The following is a 24,314-nucleotide window of genomic DNA, read 5'->3' on the forward strand; positions in this document are numbered from 1 at the left end:
TGGATCACGAGGTCAGGAGATAGAGACCATCCTGGCTAACATGGTGAAACCCCGTCTCTACTAAAACTACAAAAAATTAGCCAGGCGTGGTTGTGGGCACCTGTAGTCCCAGCTACTCGGGAGGCTGAGGTAGGAGAATGGCATGAACCCGGGAGGCGGAGCTTGCAGTGAGCTGAGGTCTTGCCACTGCACTCCAGCCTGGGCAACAGAGCAAGACTCCATCTCAAATAAAAGAAAAAAAAGAAAGAGTCAAACTTGAAGGAAAGAAAGGCTAAACACAGAGCCAAGTGTACATTATGCTACCATCTATGTAAAAAAGATTAAAAAGAGCATTTACCCTTTTCATTGCATGTGCGTAAAATGTCTCTGGAAGGGCAAACCGGCAACAGATAACACTGGTTTCCCCCAGGGCAAGGAGCTGGGTAGCAGGGACACAGTAGGGAAGTCTTTTCTCTACAAGCCCTTTTGGACTTTTTGAATTCAGAAACATGAAAATGCCTTACTTCTTCAAATAAATAAGTGTAAAGGCAATAGTGACTCCCCTAACCTCCCTTCCACAAAAGGAAGACAACAAATAAAGGTCATATGATTTCTTCAAAGTCACCCAGCTGTTAGGAGGAAGTCAAGATTCAGCTTCTGATCCCAAGTAGGACTCTAGCAATGACAGTTCATTCACTTGACACCAATTTTATTTATTCAGCATTTATTCCACAACAGGAGTGACCCTGTGCAGGAACATATGGGCTAGCAAATAAACACTGGCAGGAAAAGTAGATGAAAGGAAGAACCAATTTCTTTTCTTTTTTCTGCACTATGCATCGTGAACAGGCCAAAAGGGCCAGGCTGGGACCAGCTTAGGGAGTGAGGCAGGTGTGGACAGTAAGCTTGCTTTACTACCAGCACCTGCCCTGGCTAAAGGAGGCAGCCGCTACTCAATCTGATCCGGTGTTTGCCATCTTCGGATATAAGCCCGGTTTTGCCAGATCTGATATTTCCCAGGAAAAGCCAAAAATCCAAATTTTTAGAAACGTGCAATCACTGGATTTGTAAGTGTTGGCAACTAATTCACCAGGCCAACCAGCACTTTGAAGGCCAAACATGTAGGTTTGTGGCGTTTCCTCTACCCCCATCACAGCTGCAGCCTCCAGTCTTCTCAGAGCTTTTATGTGGAGCCTAAGCCAGGTATAAGGTAAGCCCGCACTAATCAGTCCCTGTGGCCTTGGGCAAGTCACTTCACTTCTCTGGGTCTGCTGACTCACCAGTTAATTAACGGTTTGGCCCAGCTGATGGCCACGATGTTCTTTCACCATCTCTGGCTGTGCATTCAGCCCCTACCCTGGGAGCCATACACACTGAGAACCTTTGAGAGAGGAGGCAGGGACCGACACCCTAACACAACACAAACTCAGAACCCTCCCTCAGCCATGCTTGAACTCCCACCTACCACATTATCTAATTCACCAGCCTCTTAACTTAGCGGCTCTCTGTCTTAATTCACTCTCAACCCATTATCGATGTCTCTAGGAAGCCTCATGTATGACATACTCCCTCCCCTATGTATTATATACACACCCAGATACAGGGTAAGCCAGCAGCACCCAAGATGTTGCTAAAGGAAACACACAGAAAGCAGAACCTTCCAAGCCAGCATAGGAGACTAGATCTGGACCCCACGCCTGCCCCAGGGCCAGACCACTGGATGGAAACTAGATCAAAAGCAAATTTTCAAAAGTGGTGGGGCCATTTGGTCAAATCAATTGTTTACCATGGCTATTTTATTATCATTATGACTGCTGATTCGAATAATATTAACTATCATCAGAGGCTGGCCAGGATGGTCAGGACTGTGTCAAGCCTCTATTTGCATCTATTACCTCAGTTAATTTCTACTCTGAACCAATGAGGTAGGTTTCATTAGGCTCGTTTTGCAGATGAAGAAACCGAAGGATAGGGATTCACTTGCCCAAAGGCAGAAGACTAGGAAGGGGGACCAAGAGGCAAATCCTGTATGATTTCAGAGCCTGAACTCCTGACCCCTCTGTTTTAAACAATGCTCGTGTGTGCCACACACAGAGCTGAGAGATTAAACGCCACCTGTTGCTTCCCTTCATAAACATCACCCATAGCTTCTTACCTTAGAGCAAGAGGACTCTGCCCCTCAAGCAAGGAGTCTTTGTTTCCTTGTGGCACCCACAGACCAGGCTGCAGTTGTTGTGTTTATTTACTTGTTCAGTGTCTGATGAGCCCTGACAGGATGGAAACTCCTTAAAGGCAAACATCTTGCCCGTCTTGTTTACTCTCATATCCCGGTGTCTAGCATGGCACTGAGCACATAAAAGGTACCCAAGAAATATTTTTATTTTATTTATTTTTAACATATTTTTAATTATTTGTACTTTTTTTTTTGAGACAAGGTCTCACTCTGTCACCCAGGCTAGAGTATGGTGGCACAATCACAGCCCACTGCAGCCTTGACCTCCTGGCTCAAGCAATCCTCCCACCTCAGCCTCCTGAGTAGCTGGGACTACAGGTGTGTACCACCACACTCAGCTAATTTTTTGTAGAGACAGGTCTTGCTGTGTTGCCCAGACTAGTCTTGAACTCCTGGCCTCAAGTGGTCCTTCCATCATGACCTCTCAAAATATTGGGATTACAGGTGTGAGCCACCATGCCTGCCCAAATACTTTTAAAAGATAGAATAAAAGGTGCACTTCCAAGTCACCAGGAAGAGTGGCCTTCCCTTTCCTGAGAGATCAGAATAATTTTCTTTGCTGCTGACTAAACTTGGGTCCACCTAAGCATTATTGGCCACAGGGACGTAGACCTGGGCCACATGGGTGAGCAATCCTGAGTCTGTTTGCTGGTCAGTGGAGCCTACAGACATAGCAGAGCAGAAGTGCCTGCTACATAGCATAGCACATTTGTTTCTATTAAGGACCAATCTTTGCAACTCTTAGGAGACAACAGCCGGCCAAGGAATGAACACTGACTCTTACAAACAAGCAAATGTTAAGGGTCAACTGTGAACTATGGAAAGGGCTCAACAGGAAGCAAGAGACAACTTTCTCAGGCGCTACTGGAAACTGAGTGCAGACAGAAGAGTCTGAGAGTTCAAACTGGCACAACAATAAATATTAGGGCAAACAGGATACACACTCAAGTGTTTATCTCTGCTTAACAGTGTTCACTAAGTGTCCACAGGATTCAGAAAGCTGACAATTTGGACGCACCTAGAAGTCATTATATCATCACGTCATCATCGCATTGGCCTGCAAGCCACTGTATAATCACCAGAGAAATCCCCTTCTGTGGTACAAGTTAAGCAAAGCTGTGGGAAATAACCACACATCTTATTTACTCATCTATAAGCCCACTTTAAGTATCAAGTTTCTTGGAGTGCATATTGTCTGGGTGTGGCCCATAAATGTCATCCAGAGTGATTCTACAGCGCCTACCAGATGGTAAGCCAAAAAGTCTAGACACAAGCAGTAGCTAAGACTGACCATTACGTGAGTGAGTAATTACATTTCTGACATGTAACGTATATAAAACCCTGGTGAGTGAAAGAGTAGTCAAAAGCTACAGTCTGGCAGCCAACGAGAGTTTTAAGTGTGGGAAAATGTGCTCTAGATTAAAATGTGCAACTTTAAAAAATTAGCTCCACTCTCTCACTGCAGAAATAAGATAAAATGTTTTTTTTCATAAGAAAAGGAGATGAGGCTGGGTGCAGTGCCTCACACCTATAATCCCAGCACTTTGGGAGGCCAAAGTGGGAGAATCCCTTGAGGCCAGGAGTTTGAGACCAGCCTGGGCAATATAGCCAGATCCCATCTCTACAAAAAATAAAAAAAAATATATAGCCAGGCACGGTGGTACATGCCTGTAGTCATACCTACTCAGGAGGCTGAGGCAAGAGGATCCCTTGAGCCCAGGAGTTCAAGGCTGCAGTGAGCTATAATCACGCCACTGCACTCCAGCCTGTGTGACAAAGGGAGACACTATCTCCAAAAAAATATAAAAGAGAAAAGAAAAGAAAAGGAAGGAAGGAAGGAAGGAAGGAAGGGAAAAGAGAAAAGAAGAGAGGAGAGGAGGGGAGGGGAGGGGAGGGAAGGGAAGGGAAGGGAAGGGAAGGGAAGAGAAGGGGAAGGGAAGGGAAATTTCTTCTCAGGTAGTATAGCCAGGTATAACAGGCATTGAATACAGACTCAGAAAACTGATGAAATATCCACATATGATCATTTCATGGACGTAATGAGTCCAATTCAAGCCCATTTAACTCAACCAAACATTAGAGTGCCCACTGGATGCCAGGATCTGAGTAAAGGAAGTTACAGGGGGCAAAGAAGAATAAATTATTTTCCCCCAAGGAGCTCAGAGTTTCTAAGGAAATATCCAAAAGTAATACTATAAATGCAAGCAGACACCAAGGGCTGTAATGAAGATGGACAACTGAGACAAGATTGAGGCAGAAAGATTAACTCACATTCTAGAGTTACGAAACAAAGCTAATGAAAGGTCAACTGAAAACTACAGGTTCTCCACTTCCTTGCCCATAAGTCTAACGAATATGGGGCCTGGAGAATGGAAAGGAAATTTTGAGAAGGAAAAACAAGCTTTCATATGTAAGAAGTTTTAAAAGTTCAAGGTGTATTCAAGTCTTAACTATGAGATACCAGGTGTAGGATGAAAACATCACATTTCAACAAATATCTAGGGAGTACCTACTACCCCTGCCACAAAGATGAGCCAGATATGGCTCCTACAATAATATAATAATAAAAGGGAATAGTAATTGGTCATGATTAAAGAAAAAGACAGGAGTGGCCGAGGCGGGTGGATCACCTGCGGTCAGGAGTTTGAGACCAGCCTGGCCAACCTGGTGAAACCGCATCTCTACTAAAAATACAAAAATTAGCTGGACATGGTGGCAGGTGCCTGTAATTCCAGCTACTCGGGAGGCTGAGGCAGGAAAATCACTTGAACCTGGGAGGCGGTGGTTGCAGTGATCCAAGATTGCGCCATTGCACTCCAGCCTGGGTGACAGAGCAAGACTCCATGTCCAAAAAAAAAAAAGGAAAGAAAGAAGAGAAGAGAAGAGAAGAGAAAAAGAAAAGAAAGAAAAAGACAGGAAAGCCTAAAGCTGGGATGGGAAACAATGCTTACAGCAGACCAAAGCAGAGAATGTGAATAAGATTAGCAGGCCAGGTGGGGAATGTGGCAAACTAAAGGGTGTCCTCAGACTCCTTTTGGTTTATTACAGAAAAGCTGAAAACCTGTGTTCAGATGTCAACTCGCCCAACTTTTAAATACTGGAAAAATCATCTTGTTTTCTTCTTTTCCCCAAAATACAATGCAAGCCAAACAGTACATGTCTGATGCCAAAGTTTGGCCCATGGGCTGCCAGTTTTAGACCCTTGCATGAGACTGAGTGGGGACAAATGTACACAGCTGTTGACTGTGAGGGCCAAAGGAATGATGAAAAGACATATTGTGAAGGTTACAGAGCTAAGTCTCAAGAAAAAGAAATACAGCCCTGGGGAAAAAAAGTAATTGAACCAAAAAAATTAAACTCCAGAGGCCTGTGGTATAACACTTGCCACTAACATCTGCACAGCACTTTATAGTTACTAAAGCTCTTCCTCATGTTATCCCATTTGACCCCCAACAATCCTAGGAGGTGGACACTATTATTATTCCTATTTTAGAAATGGAGAGTTTCTGGTTCAGAGCATTTAAGCAACTTGCCTGTGTGGTCCCATAGCCATGGAGGGATAACACCAGAACTCAGGTGTAGATCTTGTACTTTTTCAGACTCTCAAAGAGAAGAATTCCAGGCCATCTCTATCACCTGATTTTTAAAGAATATAGATTCCTGGGCCCTCCCCTAGTGATTTTCATTCACTGGGTCCAAGATACCTAAATTTGTACTTTCCAGAAATCTTCCAAGTGATTCTGATGTACAACTAGGCTTGGTAACACTGGTCTAGACCAATGTCCTCAACTAGGGGCGATTTTGTCCCACTGCCTGGAGACACTTTTTGATAGTCATAACTATGGGAGTGGGGGGTGCTGTGGGCATCTAATGGGTAGAGGCCAAGGATGCTGCCAAAAATCCTACTATGCACAGGACAGCCCCCACAACAAAGAATTATCTGCCAAAAACATCAATAGGGCCAAGGTTGGGAAGCCCTGACCAAGGATCTAGCGCCCTGCTACCCACATTGTGATCTGGGAACCAACAGAATCAACATTGCCTGGGAGCTTCTTAGACATTCCGGCCCCAGCCCAGACCTACTGAATCAGATTCTGTGGTTTAACAGCATCTCCAGGTGATACACGTGCACTTTCAGAAGCACAGCTCTAGATCACGCTACCTTGGCCATCAAGGAATTTTAGAACAGAATGGAATCTTAGTGGTAGGCCAAAGTCATTACTTTGTAAATAGGGAAACTGAGGCCCAGAATAACTGAGCAACTCACCATGGTCATACAGCTTGCTCATGGCAGCGCTGAGATCAGATTGCAGATCTCAATTCCTCAACCCGTGTTATCTCCATGATGCCCGTTAGGACCAAAATGAGGGCTCATTCAACAATCCTGCCTCTCTGAAAAGTTGACACCAACCTTGGTGGGAAGCTTTTCTTTTGTTTGAGACGGAGTCTCACTCTGTCACCCAGGCTGGAGTGCAGTGACGCGATCTTGGCTCACTGTAGCCTCTGCCTCCTGGGTTCAAGCGATTCTCCTGCCTCAGCCTCACCAGCAGCTGGGACTACCAACACGCACCACCATGCCAGGCTAATTTTTTGTATTTTTAGTACAGACACGGTTTCACCATGCTGGTCAGGATGATCTCGATCTCCTGACCTCATGATCCACCCACCCTGGCCTCCCAAAGTGCTGGGATTACAGATGTGAGCCACCACGCCCAGCCGGTGGAGAGCTTTTTTGAGGCCTGAAAGGAATCTATTGTCCTGTTGGTGAATAATTAAAAAAAAAAAAATTATCCCAAACACCACAAAAGAGTACCATGTTTACCCACTAATTCAGCCTGCGCGATGTTTTACAAGGAAAGCGGCCATACTGCTCCCATAGTGGTGATGTCCAGGAGCTAGCATGATGAGACCGTTCTCCAAAATGACGGCAGCAGTCAATATGGTCTCCCCAAAGGCATCTGGGGAAAGATGTTGAACCAGTTCCAAATAAGTATTTAGAATTAAATGGCAAGCGTAAAAGGGTTTACACCAAGGATTTATGCGGCTGAGGTCATAAGCAGGTTGTGACAGGGTTTTAGACAGCCTAGTTCAGTCTGATACAGACACACATCAGAGCCAATGGTAGATTTTCTCCCCCTCCCCACCCACCCCTACCCTGCCCTCTGTCCTTGGGAAGAAGACAAAAGCAAATCCTTTCAGCTATTCTTCCAGGCTCAACTTAAGCTAACATATACTCCAATTCCTAAACAGCTGAGTGCAATGCAGTCCCTTAATCCTAGTATTTGCTGGAAACCCAACTGCTGTCAAAGATGCCATCAACAAAATACGGGACGCATCCTGTGTCGAAAAGAACCGGCAAAGTTGGAGAAAGTTCTGTAACAGGTAAAGTAAGGAGAGAACGGAAAAGTGGAAGTATTGCTGGCATTTGGCAACCAACTAAAGTGAAACCAGAATATTGATGTGTGGGTGAGGGAAATATATTTGCACCTCAAAATTGAAGAGACAAAAAGAAGAATGAAAGCTTTGCGAGTTTAATACATGAGTAAATACATAATTTTATGTAACATATAATTATATGCTAAATAAATGGAACAAATAATAACAGCAGGTTGTTTGGAGGGGGTAGATGTTTATCAGGTCTTCCCTCAGGCCACAGTCAGACGGGTTTCTACTGCTCCCCACAAACCCTTCTAGAGAGCCTAGCTGTGAGCTTCTGCTTTTTAATGAAGTTAGTATATAGTGATGTCATGACCCTGCTCCAGAAATGCAATATTTTTTAAAAGGGGGGGAAAGCAAAGAATGTCCTCTACACATTTGAAGAATATATAAAAGCCTCTAAAATCTCAGAATATGTTACAGCTGGAAATTTCAGGGAGTTTAAAAAAAAAGTCAGCTTAAATTGAATAGACCGTTTAAATTCTTAGTTGATGGTAATTAGGGAGCAAGTGGCATTTCTTTAAACGCTGCTAGACAGAACTTAATCCAATTTAGGTATTCACTAACCTTTGCTTTTTTTCTCTTTCTCTCTCCCGTACATGAAATCCAAGGATTGATCTACAAAGGCCATAAACTGGCAAAGCATAAAAAAAGAATATTTAAAGAGGGAGACTGGGTGACTGGAACCTCAAAGGGCCAAGTCTAATTAAAATGGAAACAGGTCCCACAGGCTCCCTAATTTATATTGACTATAAAGCCAACACCGAGCAGCAGAAGACATCGGGAGGGAGGTGGAGACACTTCCCCACTCTTCTCTTCTGGGAACCTCGTCTGGTGTGTTCTGCAGTGTGACAGCCATCCTCGCCCAGGCCAATGCTAGAATTCTCTATATTCACAGTAACTACAGGGCGTGACTTTCCTTATTCTGTGGCATCACTACTGTAAGAATTATCCAGACTGTCCCTTCAGGCTTCATTGTTCACCCACCTCCTGTCCCCTCATTTTACAGTCCCTGAATAGCTCCAGCCTTGACTCCTGATCCAGAAACTTCCGATTCAGAAACTTCCATGTGAACCACTAGGATTTTCTTGAGAACATGGGACCCTGGGTTCTCCATGGAAGGCCTTCAAGGGTAGATATCAAAATGTACTGAAAAGAGCAAGACGCTTGAGTTCATGGCTGTGTGACACTGGGAGAGTAACAACCCTCTCTGAGCTTCCGTTTTCTCATCTGAAAATAGAGAAAATAATACCTTCCTGCCTGGGTTGTTGGGAGGCACAAATACCATTACCATAGCTATACCTGGCTCACAGAAGTTGCCCAATAAATAAGTCAGCTCATTTGCTTTAACTGTACAAGTTACAAAGTAAATCTTGGATCCCCAGGTACCGACAAAAATGTGAATTAACTCAAGTTCACCTCTGATGCCCCATCACTGCCATCTGTCCCCCTCCTTGCAGATAACAGTGCTTTCTGCTTATCGGGGTACCGCTCTCTTTGTTCCCCAATTCCAAAACCCGTATTATGTACAAAATCCACAGAATATTTTATTCCTAGATTTCAGCAACTAACATATGAATTCACACTGACTTGCTAACAAACGGTCATTTCTACAAGCATTGCCTTTAACATGTATTTACATTTGACATACAGAGAGGCAACTCTTGAGAACAAACCTTTAATGACGAACATTAGACATTGCAGGGATCTTTCAGAGGAACTCACACACTATTTTTCACATCAATTCTGTATTGGGTCTAGCTCTGCAGAAGGAATGAAAAGGAAAAAGGCTGCAATTTAAGAGAGATGTCAGCATATTTTACCTTGTACGAAAGGAAAAGCCACAGGAAAACAGACACGTGCACAGCTACAAATCATTAGTATGGAGAAATCTGAAAAAAATGAAGTAATCCACAAAGTCCCTACTGAATTCAATTCTCTAAAGAGAAATGGCTTTAATGTTGAAGATACATTAAGTCAAGGAGCAAAGTGAGGATTATAATTTAGGTCTGGACTATTAGCAAGAGATTTTCAGATCATCAGTGTAACGGTTTTCTAAAGACAAGATTAGGGCTTTTTTCCCCCATAACCGAGCCAATTTGTAACACTCTGTTAAATTTTAAAAATAAATAAAAAACCATCAATCTAATCAACTATAATGTGAGCTAATCAACAATGGAGAGTTGAAGGGAAAGACATCTCCAGACTACGAGTCCGGAGTAACAAATCTGTAATCCATTCTCAGCTCCATCCCTGTGTTTATGGCCTTAGACAAATTATTTAAATTCTCCAAGCCTCAGTGGGCTCATCTATATGGTAGGGATATAATAGTACCCATATCATTGTTTGCATGAGGAGTATATAATATTATCAAAGTCTCTCAATGCAAAGTTTAAAACATCTTAAGACCTCAAGAGGTGTTTGCACCTTTCCCCTTTTTGAAACAAGTGGCACATATTGTAATGTTCAAACACTGAACATTATTGAAATCTCACCCACAGAAATAAATATATATCCATGGCGGGCTGGACCTGAAAGAAATGAGGTCCCACCCTTGAGAAACAAACTAGTCTAAACTAAGCCTTTTTTGACTTTCTTACTTCTAGTGCCTTTCTTCTTTTACATATTAATGGTTCCAGTTGTTAGAAGCATCAGTAACATACTCAAAGAGCAATGGTTGCAGTTGGAAAAACTGAAGACAACTTTGGGGGTTGATGAAGCATCACTTCCCTTATCTGCAAGGCTACATTCTACAGAAACCGCTCTAAACAGCACCCCTGATCCTGATTCTAGGGCTGCAACCAGAGAAGACTAACCAGCCAGGTTCCACAGACAGGAGCCCTGCACCTTCCTCAGTCGAACTGGGAACCTTACCAGGAGCTAAATTTTAAATGTGGCTAAATTAGTTTCTGCAAGCTCCATTTCCCCTCCTGACCCGCTAGCTGCTTCGTGTTGTAACAGCGCCTTCCACCCCAGAGCAATTTACCACAGCTCAGCACTTTGACATTTTGCAGTATGTAGGGCAATGAAATGTCATGACTGCAAATTTCTCCGGTGGTCAGGATCACCAAAGAGAGGTCAAAAAGGATAGTCTCGCGGGCTTGATCAGCAAGGGTCCCTTGAGGATGGTGGGGGATTGAAGGCGTCCATTGGGCCGGTGGCATCCCTTTGATCCTTAGTATGGGTCACCTGAATGTGCACGTGTCGTCTGGGCAACAGGTCCAGAACTCCGCCCAAGCAGGGAAGCCCGGAGATTCCAGCCCAAAGTTTTTTCCACGCGGGTCTCCGGGGCAGACGTGCAGCTCAGACGCAGCGCGTGAACCTTTCGACTTGTGGAGCGCATCGCAGTAATTGAAACCTTGCACACCGCAGGACTGCCGTGGCGTCTATAAATACTCACCGCCTAACTGCTGACAAACAAAACGCGGGCTCCCGGCACCGCGGAGGAAGAGGCGGCGACGGCATGTGACCGAGGACAGGGGCTGGGTAGAACTGGGGGAAACCCCTATTGCCAGACAGGAAGGCATCCCAGAGCCGATTCCTGAAGCACAGTTAGCAAGCACACAGCCTGGTCCCACCCCGGGCGGCGGCCTCTAGGAAAATGGGCCGGAGGGTTGGGCAGGCAGGGTCCTAGCTGCCGGGGCGGGGCCCCCAGAGCGCCTCCTGCGTGCAGCATGCCCGGCGTGCGCGCACAGTAGGCGCGCAGAGGAAAGTCTCGCCGTAAGGCAGGCAGGCGGGAGAAATAAAACCGAAGGGGGATACTGCGGCCTCCCAGCGCGGGGTCCGCAGCTGGGCCGTCCCAGGGCTTGCTCGCAGCCCGTCCCGGCGGGGTCCCCGCGGGATGGGCCCTGGCCCGCCCTAGTCCGCAGAGCGCGCGTGTGCAGCAGCGCACGGGACAAAGTGGCTCCCTTCCCTGCCCTTCTCTCCCACGCCTCCTTCCAGAAAAACGGGGAAGGCCGGGGAAAGGCTGTTGCAGGCGCGAAATCACCCGCGCTTAAGCGGGGACAGCTCTTTAGATTTGCCCCCCAGACCGAGAAAAAGAGAGTCAAACAAGCCGACTTTCTTTTTCGACCTCCCGGCTCAGCCTAGGTCCCATGATCACCAGCATCCCCATCCCACCCCACGGCGGTACCTCAGCCACCCTAAACAGCAGACCGGCAGCGTGGCCTGCCCACCGCCCCACCATGGTGGTCGCGAGTAGGATCCCCTACGCCTGCCTGCAGCGTCCGATCGAAGGATCCTTAACCGTGCAGGAGTTCCCACCTGGTTGCCCCCCACATGTGACACTTTTCCCCAGCTCCTCCCCGCGACCCCCGCCACGCCGCGCCCAGTCAGATTAGTGCGCGGTAATTTGCTGCTCAATCCTGCGCGGTTGCTGAGCCTATGACTCCGGCCCCTCCCAGAGACGCCCCCCACCCATCACTCACCTCCTTGGGATCTCCGGCGTGAATCACACCGAGTCGCGCACACCCGCCGCTCGCCTCCGCCCCAGACTCCGCGCGCCTAGGAAAAAGTTTCCGGTCTTCCCGAGGAAGTTTTCTCACCGGGGAGAAATGAGCGACCTGGATGGTTCTCCCCGTCGCGCTCTGCCCAGCTCTCCCTCCCTCCCTCCCTCCCTCCTTCCCTCCCTCCTTCCTCCCTCAGCTCTGCCCTCCGATGGGGTCTCGTCCAGCCTCGGTTCCTCTCCAGAGCGAGTCAACAAACGCATCGGCCGCGGAGCTTCCACAGCCGGGCTGGTGACACGTTTCCCTCCTCTCTCATCTTACGGCCTCCTCCTCCTCTTCCTCCTCCTCCTCCTCCCTCTCCTCCCTTCCTCCTCCTCCCACTTTTCCTGTCCCGGGCACCTCGCTTTAGTTTCTCTCCAACAAACAGCCCCCACCTCACTTCACACCATCCCACTCCTCCTCCCCTTCAGCAACTCTCACTCGGCTGGGGAGAGCGGAGAGGGGGGCCCTGCACTTAAATCCAGTTCAACAATTTCAGGAAATCCAAACTTTTTGACTTAACCAAAAAAAAAAAAAAAATACCAAGGACGATGCAGGTCAAGGGAGCTCCGTGCTTGTGTTTCTCTCACACAAGGGGAGATGTGCAGCCCCCCGGCCCCGCTGCCCCGCAATGGGAAACCGTCAAGCCAAGAGGTGATTCTGGGGCTCACTTGAAAGGAGCAGGGCAGAGCCGAATAGAGGACTGTAGCCTGGAAGTTTTTTTTATTATTATTATTTGAATTTAATTTTATTTTTTTTAAGGAATAGTCCCTAGGGCGATTCCAGAAGTTGTTTCAAGTGCATTAATGAAAACATAATGCAAGTGAAATCTTTCCCCTGTTTGCAAATTCTTTTAAAGCTCCCAAACTCATTTTCTAACTGCAGGTTTAATGAATTGGAGGGTCCTTCAGAGTTTGAATACCACAGAAAACCAACAAGCCAAAAATTAAAAACAATGCATAATTATTTTGAAAACCGTGTGTGTGTGTGTGTGTGTGTGTGTGTGTGTTTTGTTTTGTTTTGTTTTTTTGCAGGTGTTAAGAATTTAGTGCAGCTGTTTGCAGGACTCACTACTTGCATCATTTCACCCTATGGTTGAGCAGGAAATACTTTAAAAATGCTGCCCGATCGCACATCACACGTAGGCTTTGAAACCACAGTGACATTTGCTGAAAAAAAGATGTGCATGTCCTTTTATCTCAAAACTGAGCAAGACTCATTTTCATTTTTTGATTTGGTCATTGCGACCCTACAAAACCTACGTGTTAGGGTTGTTGTGGGCATGGGAGCGGGTTGAGGAAGTTCTGGGTGTCTCATTTGTCCTGTGATATTAGGTAAAGCTAAAAGATCCTCAACAGAAGCCCTAGAATGATGAAGGGCTTTAAATTTCATCCCAGGAATCACACACAATGAAAGAGACTGGGCATGGGACATATACCTGGGAAACAATTTTTTTTTTTTTTTTTTTTGAGACATTTCCCCTCTGTCATCCAGGCTGGAGTGCAGTGGCATGATCTTGGCTCCCTGCAACCTCCAATTCCCTGCGTTCAAGCAATTCTCATGCTTCAGCCTCCAGAGTAGCTGAGATTACAGGCATGCACCACCGTACCCGGCTAATTTTTGTATTTTTAGTAGAGACAGGGTTTCACCATATTGGCCAGGCTGGTGTAGAACTCCTGACCTCAAGTGATCCACATGTGTCTGCCTCCCAAAACGCTGGGATTACAGGCATAAGCCACTGTGCCTGGCCAGAAACTGAGAGGACAAAGAGCAGGGAGGAGACATAAAAGAGGCTGGTCTGAAGGATTAAGAGCCGAAGCCTGGAGCCAAAATGGCAAGGTCTCTACAGCAGCTCCTCTTCTTCCCATCCTCTGGTTATTAGCCAAGTTACTTAACTTTGCTGTGCCTCAGTTTACTCATATGAAAATGGGGATAAAAGTAGTAGCTATGTCTTAGGGTGGCTATGAGGATTTAGTGAATTCAAACAGAAAAAATGCTTAGAAGCCCTGCTGGGGTTCAAAGGATATTAAGCTATTATTATTCCTATCATTATCCCCAGGGCCAGGGAAGAGGAAAGGGAGCTAGTTCTACGCAGCTGCAAGGAGATCAGTTTGGGAACATCCATTCTACCTTGCTAACTCTCTCATCTCTTTCAAGTCTTATTTCAATGAGACCTACCCTATTCCACCTATTTAAAGTTGTAATTCGCCCCTCCCTCCCAGTCTCCCTCATTCAACTCTGCTTTTTTTTTTTTTTTTTTTTTTTTAATAGCATCTATCACCTTGTAACATATTGTATGGTTTACTTTAAGAAAAAAATTATGGCTGGGTGTGGTGGCTCACGCCTGTAATCCCAGCACTTTGGGAGGCCGAGGCAGGTGGATCACGAGGTCAGGAGTTCAAGACCAGCCTGGCCAACGTAGCGAAACCGCATCTCTACTAAAAATACAAAAATTAGCCGGGCATGGTGGTGGGTGCCTGTAATCCCAGCTACTCAGGAGACTGAGGCAGAGAATTGATTGAACCTGGGAGGTGGAGGGTGCTGTGAGGTGACATCACACCACTGCACTCCAGCCTCTGAGACAAAGAAAGAAAGAGAGAGAGAGAGAGAGGGAAGGAAGGAAGGAAGGAAGGAAGGAAGGAAGGAAGGAAGGAAGGAAGGAAGGAGAGAAAGAGGTGGGAGGGAAGGAGGGAGGGAGGAAAGAAGGAAGGAGAGAGAAAGAGGGGGGAGGGAAGGAGGGAGGGGGAAGGGAAGGAGGAAGGGAGGAGGGAAGGAGGGAGAGAGGGAAGAAGGAAGGAAGGAGAGAGAAAGGGGGGAGGGAAGGAGGGAGGGAGGAAGGGAGGGAGGGAGGGAGGAAGGAAGGAAGGAAGGAAGGAAAGAAGGAAGGAAGGAAGGGAGGAAGGAAGGAAGGAAGGAAAGAAGGAAGGAAGGAAGGAAGCAAAGGAAAGAAGGAATTATCTCTCTTTTACCACCTCCTACTTTCAGGGTAGAACATCGGCTCTATAAGGGACCGCTTTAGTTAAACAAATCCAATTTTTAAAAATTCACTGATATTGCCCAAGTTTCTAGAACAGTGTCTGGCACATGGTATGTACTCAGCAAATGCCATAGAAATGAACTCATTTAGCATATGCTGTACTGATTGCCTATGGTGGGCAGGGCATTGTGCAATAAGAAAAAAAAGTTAATCATGAGGCTTATCCAAAGATGAAAGAGGCTCCTGTGGAAGAAGCATGCTTCCTGGTAAACAGAAGTATTCACAATATAGGAGCATGCCATAAAAAAGTACTGAAGTACTGAAAGGGAAGTTTAAAGAGGTTAAATTCTTTTCTAACCCTAAGAGTTTCTCATTTTGTAAGCAGATATTTTTTCTTCTTCTTTTTTTTCTTTTTCTTTTTTTTTCTGAAACAGGGTCTTGCTCTCTCGCCAAGGCTGGACTGCAGTGTCTTAATCATAGCTCACCATAGCCTGAAATTTCTGGGCTCAACTGATCCTTTGCCTCGGCCTCCCAAAGCACTGGGATCACAGCCACCACGCCAAGCCAGAATTTTCTTAAGACGAGAAGTAGTCAGTATTTCCATGGAAATCAGAGCTTCTCCTTAAGGACCATTAATGCCAATATGTGATGCTTGTCACCACCCCAATTCTCACCAAAATTCTACCTAAATGTCAATGGGACATTGCTTTTTCTTATTAAGAAACAGAATCTTCATAGGAGAAACCAGTACATTAATTTCTGAGGAGGAAATTCTAGGTCTTTATTAGATATATACACAGCTTGCCATGTCCACAGCCTCTGAAATGGAAGTCAGTCCAATAGAGGCTCCTGTTGAAAGAGTAGCTATCCCTTAGGCAGCCCCCTTTAAGACTAAGGGTGGGCACCTAAGCCAGGTGCATCCAATCCATAGATTTGTCCTGTGAAAATTCTGGCCCCCAAAAGTACACTTTGCCAGTAAGATTACATTTCAGGAATGTGAACAAACACACACACACACACACACACACACACACACATACAACTATTATGCAGAGCAAAAGCTGAAGTTTGTGACTTTATCTGAACTCTAGATTCTAAAAGCTGCAGACTGGCTGTGAGCCCGTTAAATGTTATATATTAGATGGTATTGTTTGAACCTCATGAGGTCAACATTGTTTGAATTACTTGCCGATATTTTAAAATCAGAAAACATTATGCAAAAATGCAGATTTTTCAGCTTGCCTTGAAAAACCTGGGGAACCCGGCATGATTCTTGCTGCAGACCTGCACTCCATAATTGGCTAGTTCTGCAGTGCTTTTTCTCCCTTTTAGGGAGAACATGCAGTTTCCAGTTTGCCACAGTCCCAGCCACTCCCTGCTTCTCTTGTTACCAGCCTGATCACCCATTTTCCTGCCACTCTGAATGCAGCTTGCAAGGGATGCAGACACATAGAAGGGGCCAGCGCTATGAGCAAGCAGAAATTATGCAATAGAATGGCATGGGTTCAAACCATTTTACAAACAAAACCTTGCTTGGAACCACATAATCTGAACACTACTGAGATAAACAAAACAGTAGAAGACAATTGGACATCAAGACCAGGAGAAGCAGAGGCCGTCCCTGAGAGGCTGCCTTGTGATCAAAACCACCTTTCAGATTCTGTTCTTTCAAAAGTCCATTGTTCTAGTTTTGCTTTGTTCCCATGACAATGCCTGCCCACCCCATTCCCATTACTCATTTCTACCCCACAAAGAGCCTAATCAGACCAAGTTCAGGCAGGGTTAGGTGACTTGTTTAAAGTTATACACAGGCAAAAAAGGACAGGACAGAAATCTCTGATACCAAGTCACTCTCTCTTCCTCTGATTAACTGCTTCCATCTCTGAATGATAATGAAAATTACTCAATTTACACATTATCACATTTATTTATTCATTTTATTATTTATTTATTTATGTATTTATGTATTTATTTTTGAGATGGAGTCTCTCTCTGTCACCCAGGCTGGAGTGCAGTGGCACGATCTTGGCTCCCTGCAAATTCTGCCTCCTGGATTCAAGTGACTAGGTTCAAGCGACTCTCCTGCCTCAGCCTCCCAAGTAGCTGGGATTACAGGCATGCGCCACCACACCTGGCTAATTTTGTATTTTTAGTAGAGATGGGGTTTCACCATGTTGGCCAGGCTGGTCTCCAGTCACCATGTTGGCCAGGCTGGTCTCCAACTCCTGACCTCAGGTGATCTGCCCACCTCTGCCTCCCAAAGCACTGGGACTGCAGACCTGAGCCACCATGCCCAGTGCATATTATCGCATTTAATGCCTTAGGGGTCTGATATACAATAGTTGTGAAACAAATGTCTGCCAAGTTTAGGTGTTTAAAGTTTGATCTCCCTCCACGATAACCCCAATGTCTCATATTATGATACAAAAGTATTCCAGTGAAGAAAAACATATATCCTCCCATAAGCTTTCTCCTTTTGTAGATGGAAAAAAGGAGGCCCTGAGAATCCAAGATCCTTTGTTAATGCCTAGCACAACTTGTGAGGAGCACAGGCAGGTCTCCCAGTCACGTGCAACATAAGAACACACAGTTTTTCAGGTCCTCAGAGCTCAGGTAATAAAATGAGTTAACGTAGTTACTCATGATAAATACCAATCTAGATATAAAACTTGCGTAAGCACTCAATATACCACCACAGTACAGCACTATCCATAAAAATGGGACCATTTGAGAAATATACTCAGCATCTGATCTAACACCAGGCTGTAAAATCAGTGACCTTTGGTACAGCATGGAGATTTAGCACACAAATGATAAAAGTCTGCCCTCCTTCTGCCTTCCTTGTAACTTCCATAGTAGAAAAATTGAGAACCCTGAAGTTCGCTTTTTGGGAGAATTTTGGAAGACATAAACAAAATAATTACTTTAGTCCCTTTCATCCTTCTCTTGTGAGCAATGGGGTATTTCTGGTATATTGGGTTTTACCATCGTTTCTGTCTTTTGGTGTCGGGGAGGGTCTGCCCTCCATTCTAAAGTGGCTGGTAGTGAATTAAATCTGACTGCCCTTTGAGAATAATTTGAACAAGGAAATCTTAACAGGGAAAAAAGAAATTTGGTGATCCTCCTTGACTTTTTCTTGGATAACTTTCTTTCTACTTTTTTTTTTTTTTTTTTTTTTTTGAGATGGAGTCTCACACTGTCACCCAGGCTGGAGCGCAGTGGCACCATCTTGCCTCACTGCAACCTCTGCCTCCCGGGTTCAAGCGATTCTCCTGCCTCAGCCTCCCGTGTAGCTGGGATTACAGGTGCCCACCACCACACCCAGCTCATTTTCTGTACTTTTAGTAGAGATGGGGTTTCACCATGTTGGCCAGGCTGTTCTCAAACTCCTGACCTTGTGATTTGCCCGCCTCAGCCGCCTAAAGTGCTGGGATTACAGGCCTGAGCCACCTCGCCCGGCCTCTTAGATAACTTTCAAGGGTTTCCATTATTCCTTCCCACAATCCTAAGTCCGTCGGTTGATCAACAGATACTGGCTGGTCACTTATTGGTGTCAAGCACCAGTGATGCAATGGTGAACAAGAAGGACAAGGTTTCTAACACCAAAGAGCAGAAGACAAACATTACACATGGAAACAAATGCATAAAGGAGATCACCTGAAGTACTGATATGTGCTGTGAAGAGGATAAACTGGAGTGAATGGAAAAAAAGAAGAGAAATGCTTTACGTAGGGTCATCAAGGATGATCTTCTGTAGAAGACAACTTTGAAATCGAGACTTAAATGATGAAAAGAGGCATCTATGGAAACAGAAGAATGTTGCAAACAGCAGAAATGGTCAGTACAGAGGCCCTGAGTCAGGAAGAAGCATGGGAATTTAGAGGGAGAAAGCAAGCCCCTATGGTCGAAGCATAGGGAACAGGTGGGGAGGGGACAAGATGAGGTCCAAGCAACAGAGCAAGGTCATGGTAAGGTCATGGTAAGGAGTTGGTCACAGTGGGAAGTCACCACTGCCATGATCAAACATGCTGCCATTATATTGCCCAGTTCATTTCCTAGAAGGCCTTTTGCTTCAGTGGAAGACACTCCGTTGCAAATAATCCCTCTCTGCATCTTAAGACAGGATTGAATGGGAAACTTTCCAAATAAATACCGAGTTGCAGGCTGGGCATGGTGGCTCACACCTGTAATCCCAGCATTTTGGAAGGCCGAGGCTGGTGGATCACCTGAGGTCAGGAGTTCAAGACCAGCTTGGCCAACATGGTGAAACCCCATCTCTACCAAAAATACAAACAATTAGCCGGGTGCGATGGCAGGAGCCTGTAGTCCCAGTTACTCGGGAGGCTGAGGCAGAAGAATTGCTTGAACCTGGGAGGGAGAGGTGCAGTGAGCTAAGATTGCGCCACTGCACTCCAGCCTGGGTGCCAGAGTAAGGCTTCATCTCAAAAAAAATAAATTCCCAGAGTTACCCAAAAAAAGAGTTCTTCATCTTTCTTGGTGATTGTAGATGCCTTTGGGGAACATCTGACCAGACCATACTGCCTTTTCCAGGAACCATAACACACCTCAGACTCTGCAGAATGGTGCAGTGGATTGTCCTAGACCTGTATCAGGTGACTGGTCCTGGGACTGGGCACCTGACACATGAGCAGATGAGATGTGCCAATCAAAGTATCCTTTGAAATTCAAACTAGGAGACCCACATGCCATATAAGATAACTGGTCTCCCAGCTTCATCCTCCCCCCAGCAGAAGCTGGCTTCGTGTGATCCTGGTTTCCTCACAACACTCAGCCTCAGCCTCAGCATCACTCTCTGCACTGCAGTCATTAGGACTGGCCACCTTATGTCCTGCATCCTTGTCTCTGCCCATCAGTTCAAAGATCAGGGCCCAGGATTCTTTTAATCACCCCAGATTATCATCACCACGTGCTTTTTTCCATCCCCATTTCTGACCTGTCTCCCAGCCCAAACCTCCTTTTGTGCACCCAGAAACCCATAGTCCATCACCAGCAAAATCCTCTACACTTCGACTTCTTTTCTGAACATTTCCTTTGCCTTTATGCCCTAACTCAGTGGTTCTCAAACATTTTTATCTCATGACTCTCTTTAAAGTGACTGGGGACCCTAAGAGCTTTGATTGGTGTGGGTAATATCTATCAATACTTACTGTATTTGAAATTAAAAATTAAGCTTAACGTATTCAGTTTAAAATAATAATAAAACCATCACATATTTTATGGAAAATAACTATATTTTCCAAAACAAAACACAAAAAAAGTACTGGGAAGGATGATGTTGTTTTACATTTCTGGAAATCTCTTTAATGTCTGGCTTAATAGAAGACAGTTGGATTCTTCTACTGACTTCTGCATTCAATCTACTGTTGCATTATCACACATTACATAGACTCTGGAAAATTCCACCATAGACTTGTGAGAGAATGAGGGTGATAAGGTGACTAATACCTTAGTTTTCTATGAAAATAGTTTTGAGCTGTGGATCTCTGCCAGGTCTTAGAGACTCCCTAAGGGTCCCTGAAGCACATTTTGAGAATCACTGTTCAAAGTGAACTCTGCTTTTCCACTGAGGCCCTAAAAATCCTCTCAAATGATGGTAGTTTTTCTCCCACACTCATGGCATGGCTGGACTTTGAGGTAGAGTTATTGTTTTCCTTGTTTTTTGTGCCACTTCCAGACCACAATCCCTCCCTAAAATCCCCATCAAGCCATTAGACTATTCTACTCGCTATCCCCTGCCCCTGTAGTGTTCATTACAGATTCTGGGTTATCTCCCTCTTGCCTTGAAACTTTCAGACCTGGTTTATGATCACTCTCTTAGATGTTGCTCTTTTCATAATTCTCCATGATTTCAATATCCATAGAAATAATTTTTCCAGTATCCCAGAAGCTCAGATCCTTGACCTCTGCCCTGATGACCTTGTTCTCCACTCTACAGCAGCCACTTACTCTCACAGTCAGCCTTGATGTTGTCATTTCCTATTTACACCGACTCCCACTCTCTAATCACCACCTCCCATCTTTCACAGTCATTCCCTCTAGTGCCTTGGCTCTCACAAATCTTCAACTCCCCTGAGATACACTATCTTAACCCATGGCTGGCCATTCTCAAGTCTTCACTTCCGTCCTCACCCAGATTAGATTCCCTTATTATATTAACTCCCTCACATACCCCTTGGACTCTCTTACCCTTTTGTTTACCTCATATACTTCATTGTATTTGCTTTGAGAGACAGACAGCAACAGAGAGAGAGACAGAGCAAGAGAAGAGAGAGAGAAGTTCTCTGGTCCCAGATCCCATGAAGCCTGGCTTGGGCTTGTTTCTATGAGACGCCCCTTTTATTTGAGATAGTGGGGTCCAGGGTCCAGGTCAAGTTGTCCTTTGAAACCCAAATATCTTGACCAGAACAGTCATCCCTTCTAGTATAAGCCAAACCTTAGGTCAATCAATGTTTCCTTGTGGGGAAAAAGGCTAAGGTTTGGACTGAGACCTGGTAGTACCATTTAAGGACAGTTCCATTTGAAGGCAGTGAGAGTCTCAGTTGCAGACACTACCTGTTTCTCAGGGATTTCGTGAGGCCTAAATGAGGTTTAGGAGAGCTGTGTGAAATACTTGGCACAATGTTTGGCACATTGTAACACATTTTTTAGTAACAAAAGAAAAATAATTAGATACCATATTTAAAATAAGAGACCCTTGTATGTTATTGACCAACTATTATGTTTGTTTCCCCACATAAATAATCTCAATTCTTTTATGGCAAAGCCTAGTATTTTATTCTATTCCCAATTTGGTGACCATACGTTTTAGCCTTTATTTATATTTTGATGCGTATTACTGCATGCTGTTGAATATAAATGAGACCTCAATAAGTGGTCCGAGAATATGGAAATACAGTTGTAATGTTAAAAATAAACCATGACATTTACACCCTTCCTACTTCAGAAATAGATAAAATCAAGATAAGGAACGTAATCACATGAATATAACATAAATAATGACACAAGGCAGCAGTCTGCATTGGATATATAGAAAGGCAAATGGAATAAGCAAAAATTTATATATGCTTATTCCTGTCTGTGGGAGAAGGGAGAAGAAGGGAAGGAAGGGAGGGGAAAGAAGGGGAGAAAGAAGGAGAGAGGAGTTTTAAACTCTACTGTGAAAGAATTCTGGCCAGGATAGTTTATCTAGGCTATTCAAGAGACCTGATCAAAAATTCCTCAAGGCAATCTCAGCCCCTTTCCTCAGAGTCAAAGACTACTGTATAACCCTCTAACCACTAATTTAGCGTCCTAGGCACCATAATACACCCACAAGGTACATCCCATACAAAGCAAGCTTTGAGGGATTAACTCATGCTAACTACCTTCCCCAGAGAGTGACGAATAAACTAAAATACCAATTAATCAGTAATTTGGTTTCTAGAATTTTCTACCTAAAATCACATTTATAAATTATCTCTTTAGGCAAAAGAGATGTCAATAATAGGAAATGTATTTGTTTTTCATTTAATCTAAATCTTCCTTTGCAAAATAGAATTTACATTATACTCTAAGCATGGCATATGCCTCCCTCTTCCTCCCTTTTTGTCCTCTCTCTCTCACACACACACGCAACTATGGAATTGATAAAAACAAATTACAACTGACATTAACATTAATTGCAAAAAAAAATTCATTGCAGATGTACAATGTGCTGACACCGTGTGAGGTACTTTGCAAGCAGTGGCTCACTTACTCCCCAGACAACACCAGGAAAGAGGTGCTATTATTATCCCCATGTTATAGATGAAGAAGTTAAGATGAAAAGAAATAGCTTAGTCATTTCCCAAGGTCCCACAGCTTGTCAGAGGTAGAAATAACTACAAATTATACAGTTTTATTTCCCAATGTAAGTTCTTCAGTCATCTTGACCTCCCAATTAAGGAAGAGGAAATTGCAAAACTGTTTGGGGAAGATAAATATTCTCATCCAAACCACTCATTGCAGGGAGGTTTTCTGCTGGATGTGAGAAATTAGAATTCTGCAGGAGCAGAAAGTGAACGAGGAAAGATGCCCTGTCCCCTAGCAGCACATGTACTGTGCTTGAATGTCTCACTCAGTCAAGGTGAGCCACGCCAGCCAAGTGGATGGCTGCCCTTCACAAAGAACTCTGTTCTTTCTCCAGCATTAACTGGGGGGAAGTTCTAGTCTGACAATAACACAGACTGGCCCATCACTCAACATCTGCTTCACTTCTTTTCCTAAAAATAATACTTGTGTTACCAGAGTTTTGGTATTTCAGCCTGGCTTTTATTGATGAAGTCTGGCTTAGCTATCCTTGATGGGCATTTCTCAAACTGTTCCCCAAGGAAAGGAAGGGATAATACCATGAAATGTTGCTGGTGTTGCTGGAGAAACATTCCTTAATCTATTAACTTTTGGAAAAATACTGCATGCAATACTGTAAAATGCATTCGTATATTAAGAACTTGGAGGTGGTCTTCAGAAAAAAAAAACATTCAATAGTTTAATTTCATTTCATGGAATACTATTAACAGCTTGAGGAAATAATATTCTGCAGCACATAATTGGGAAATGTGGTCCTAGACCAAAGAATTCCCTGTCAGTCAAACTTGCTTTGAAAGGGCCAGAGACTGTATAAGATGAGGGGAGATCTTAATTGAGTCTACACAGTAGACTCTGCTTTCGGCTTTTTAATTTCTTGGATGACTGGTCTGCTGATAGTCTCCCAAATTTACAAAGAAAAAAAAAATCGTGCTTCAGTTTCCACTGCAGAAACAAAGCAAGTAACCTTGAACAATCATTCCCCCAAGTGCTTTATCATAAGAACCAGCTACCTCCTTCACAGAAGGGATGATGAGACCCAACAGACAGGATCTAAGGACGTTTGATAGGAAATCAGCATGAGCAGCCATTACTTACTGAGTTTACATTAAGTACCAGGCAGGAAATCAGCATGAGCAGCCATTACTTACTGAGTTTACATTAAGTACCAGGCCCAGACTAAGCCCCCAGCAGACAGTAACTCGTTTAATCCTTATAGCCTGCCTGTGATGCATGGATCACTGAACTGTCCATTGGTGAATATCTAGAACCTCACACAGTGCCTCCTCCACTAAGCAGCCACTCAACAAATGTTCACTAGAGGAAGGAAGAGAGAAAGGAATGGAGGGAGAGAGAAAGG

At 44.6% G+C, this 24,314-nt stretch overlaps 1 protein-coding gene across 2 annotated transcripts in view; it reads right to left on the reverse strand.

Moving 5' to 3' along the window:
• PRR5L (proline rich 5 like) overlaps positions 1 to 24,314 on the reverse strand; it is a 174,198-nt gene that overhangs the window by 80,467 nt on the left and 69,417 nt on the right. The window contains exon 1 of one of the 2 annotated variants that reach the window (XM_025355715.1): positions 12,076 to 12,396. The exons of the other annotated variant lie outside the window; for it this stretch is intronic. The gene's annotated coding sequence lies outside the window, so the exon portion shown is untranslated. Of the gene's footprint in view, positions 1 to 12,075; positions 12,397 to 24,314 lie in introns of those variants that run through there. 2 annotated transcript variants of the gene reach the window in all.

Source organism: Theropithecus gelada, chromosome 14 (assembly GCF_003255815.1).
Source record: "Theropithecus gelada isolate Dixy chromosome 14, Tgel_1.0, whole genome shotgun sequence".
In the NCBI taxonomy this organism is placed as follows: Eukaryota; Metazoa; Chordata; class Mammalia; order Primates; family Cercopithecidae; genus Theropithecus; species Theropithecus gelada.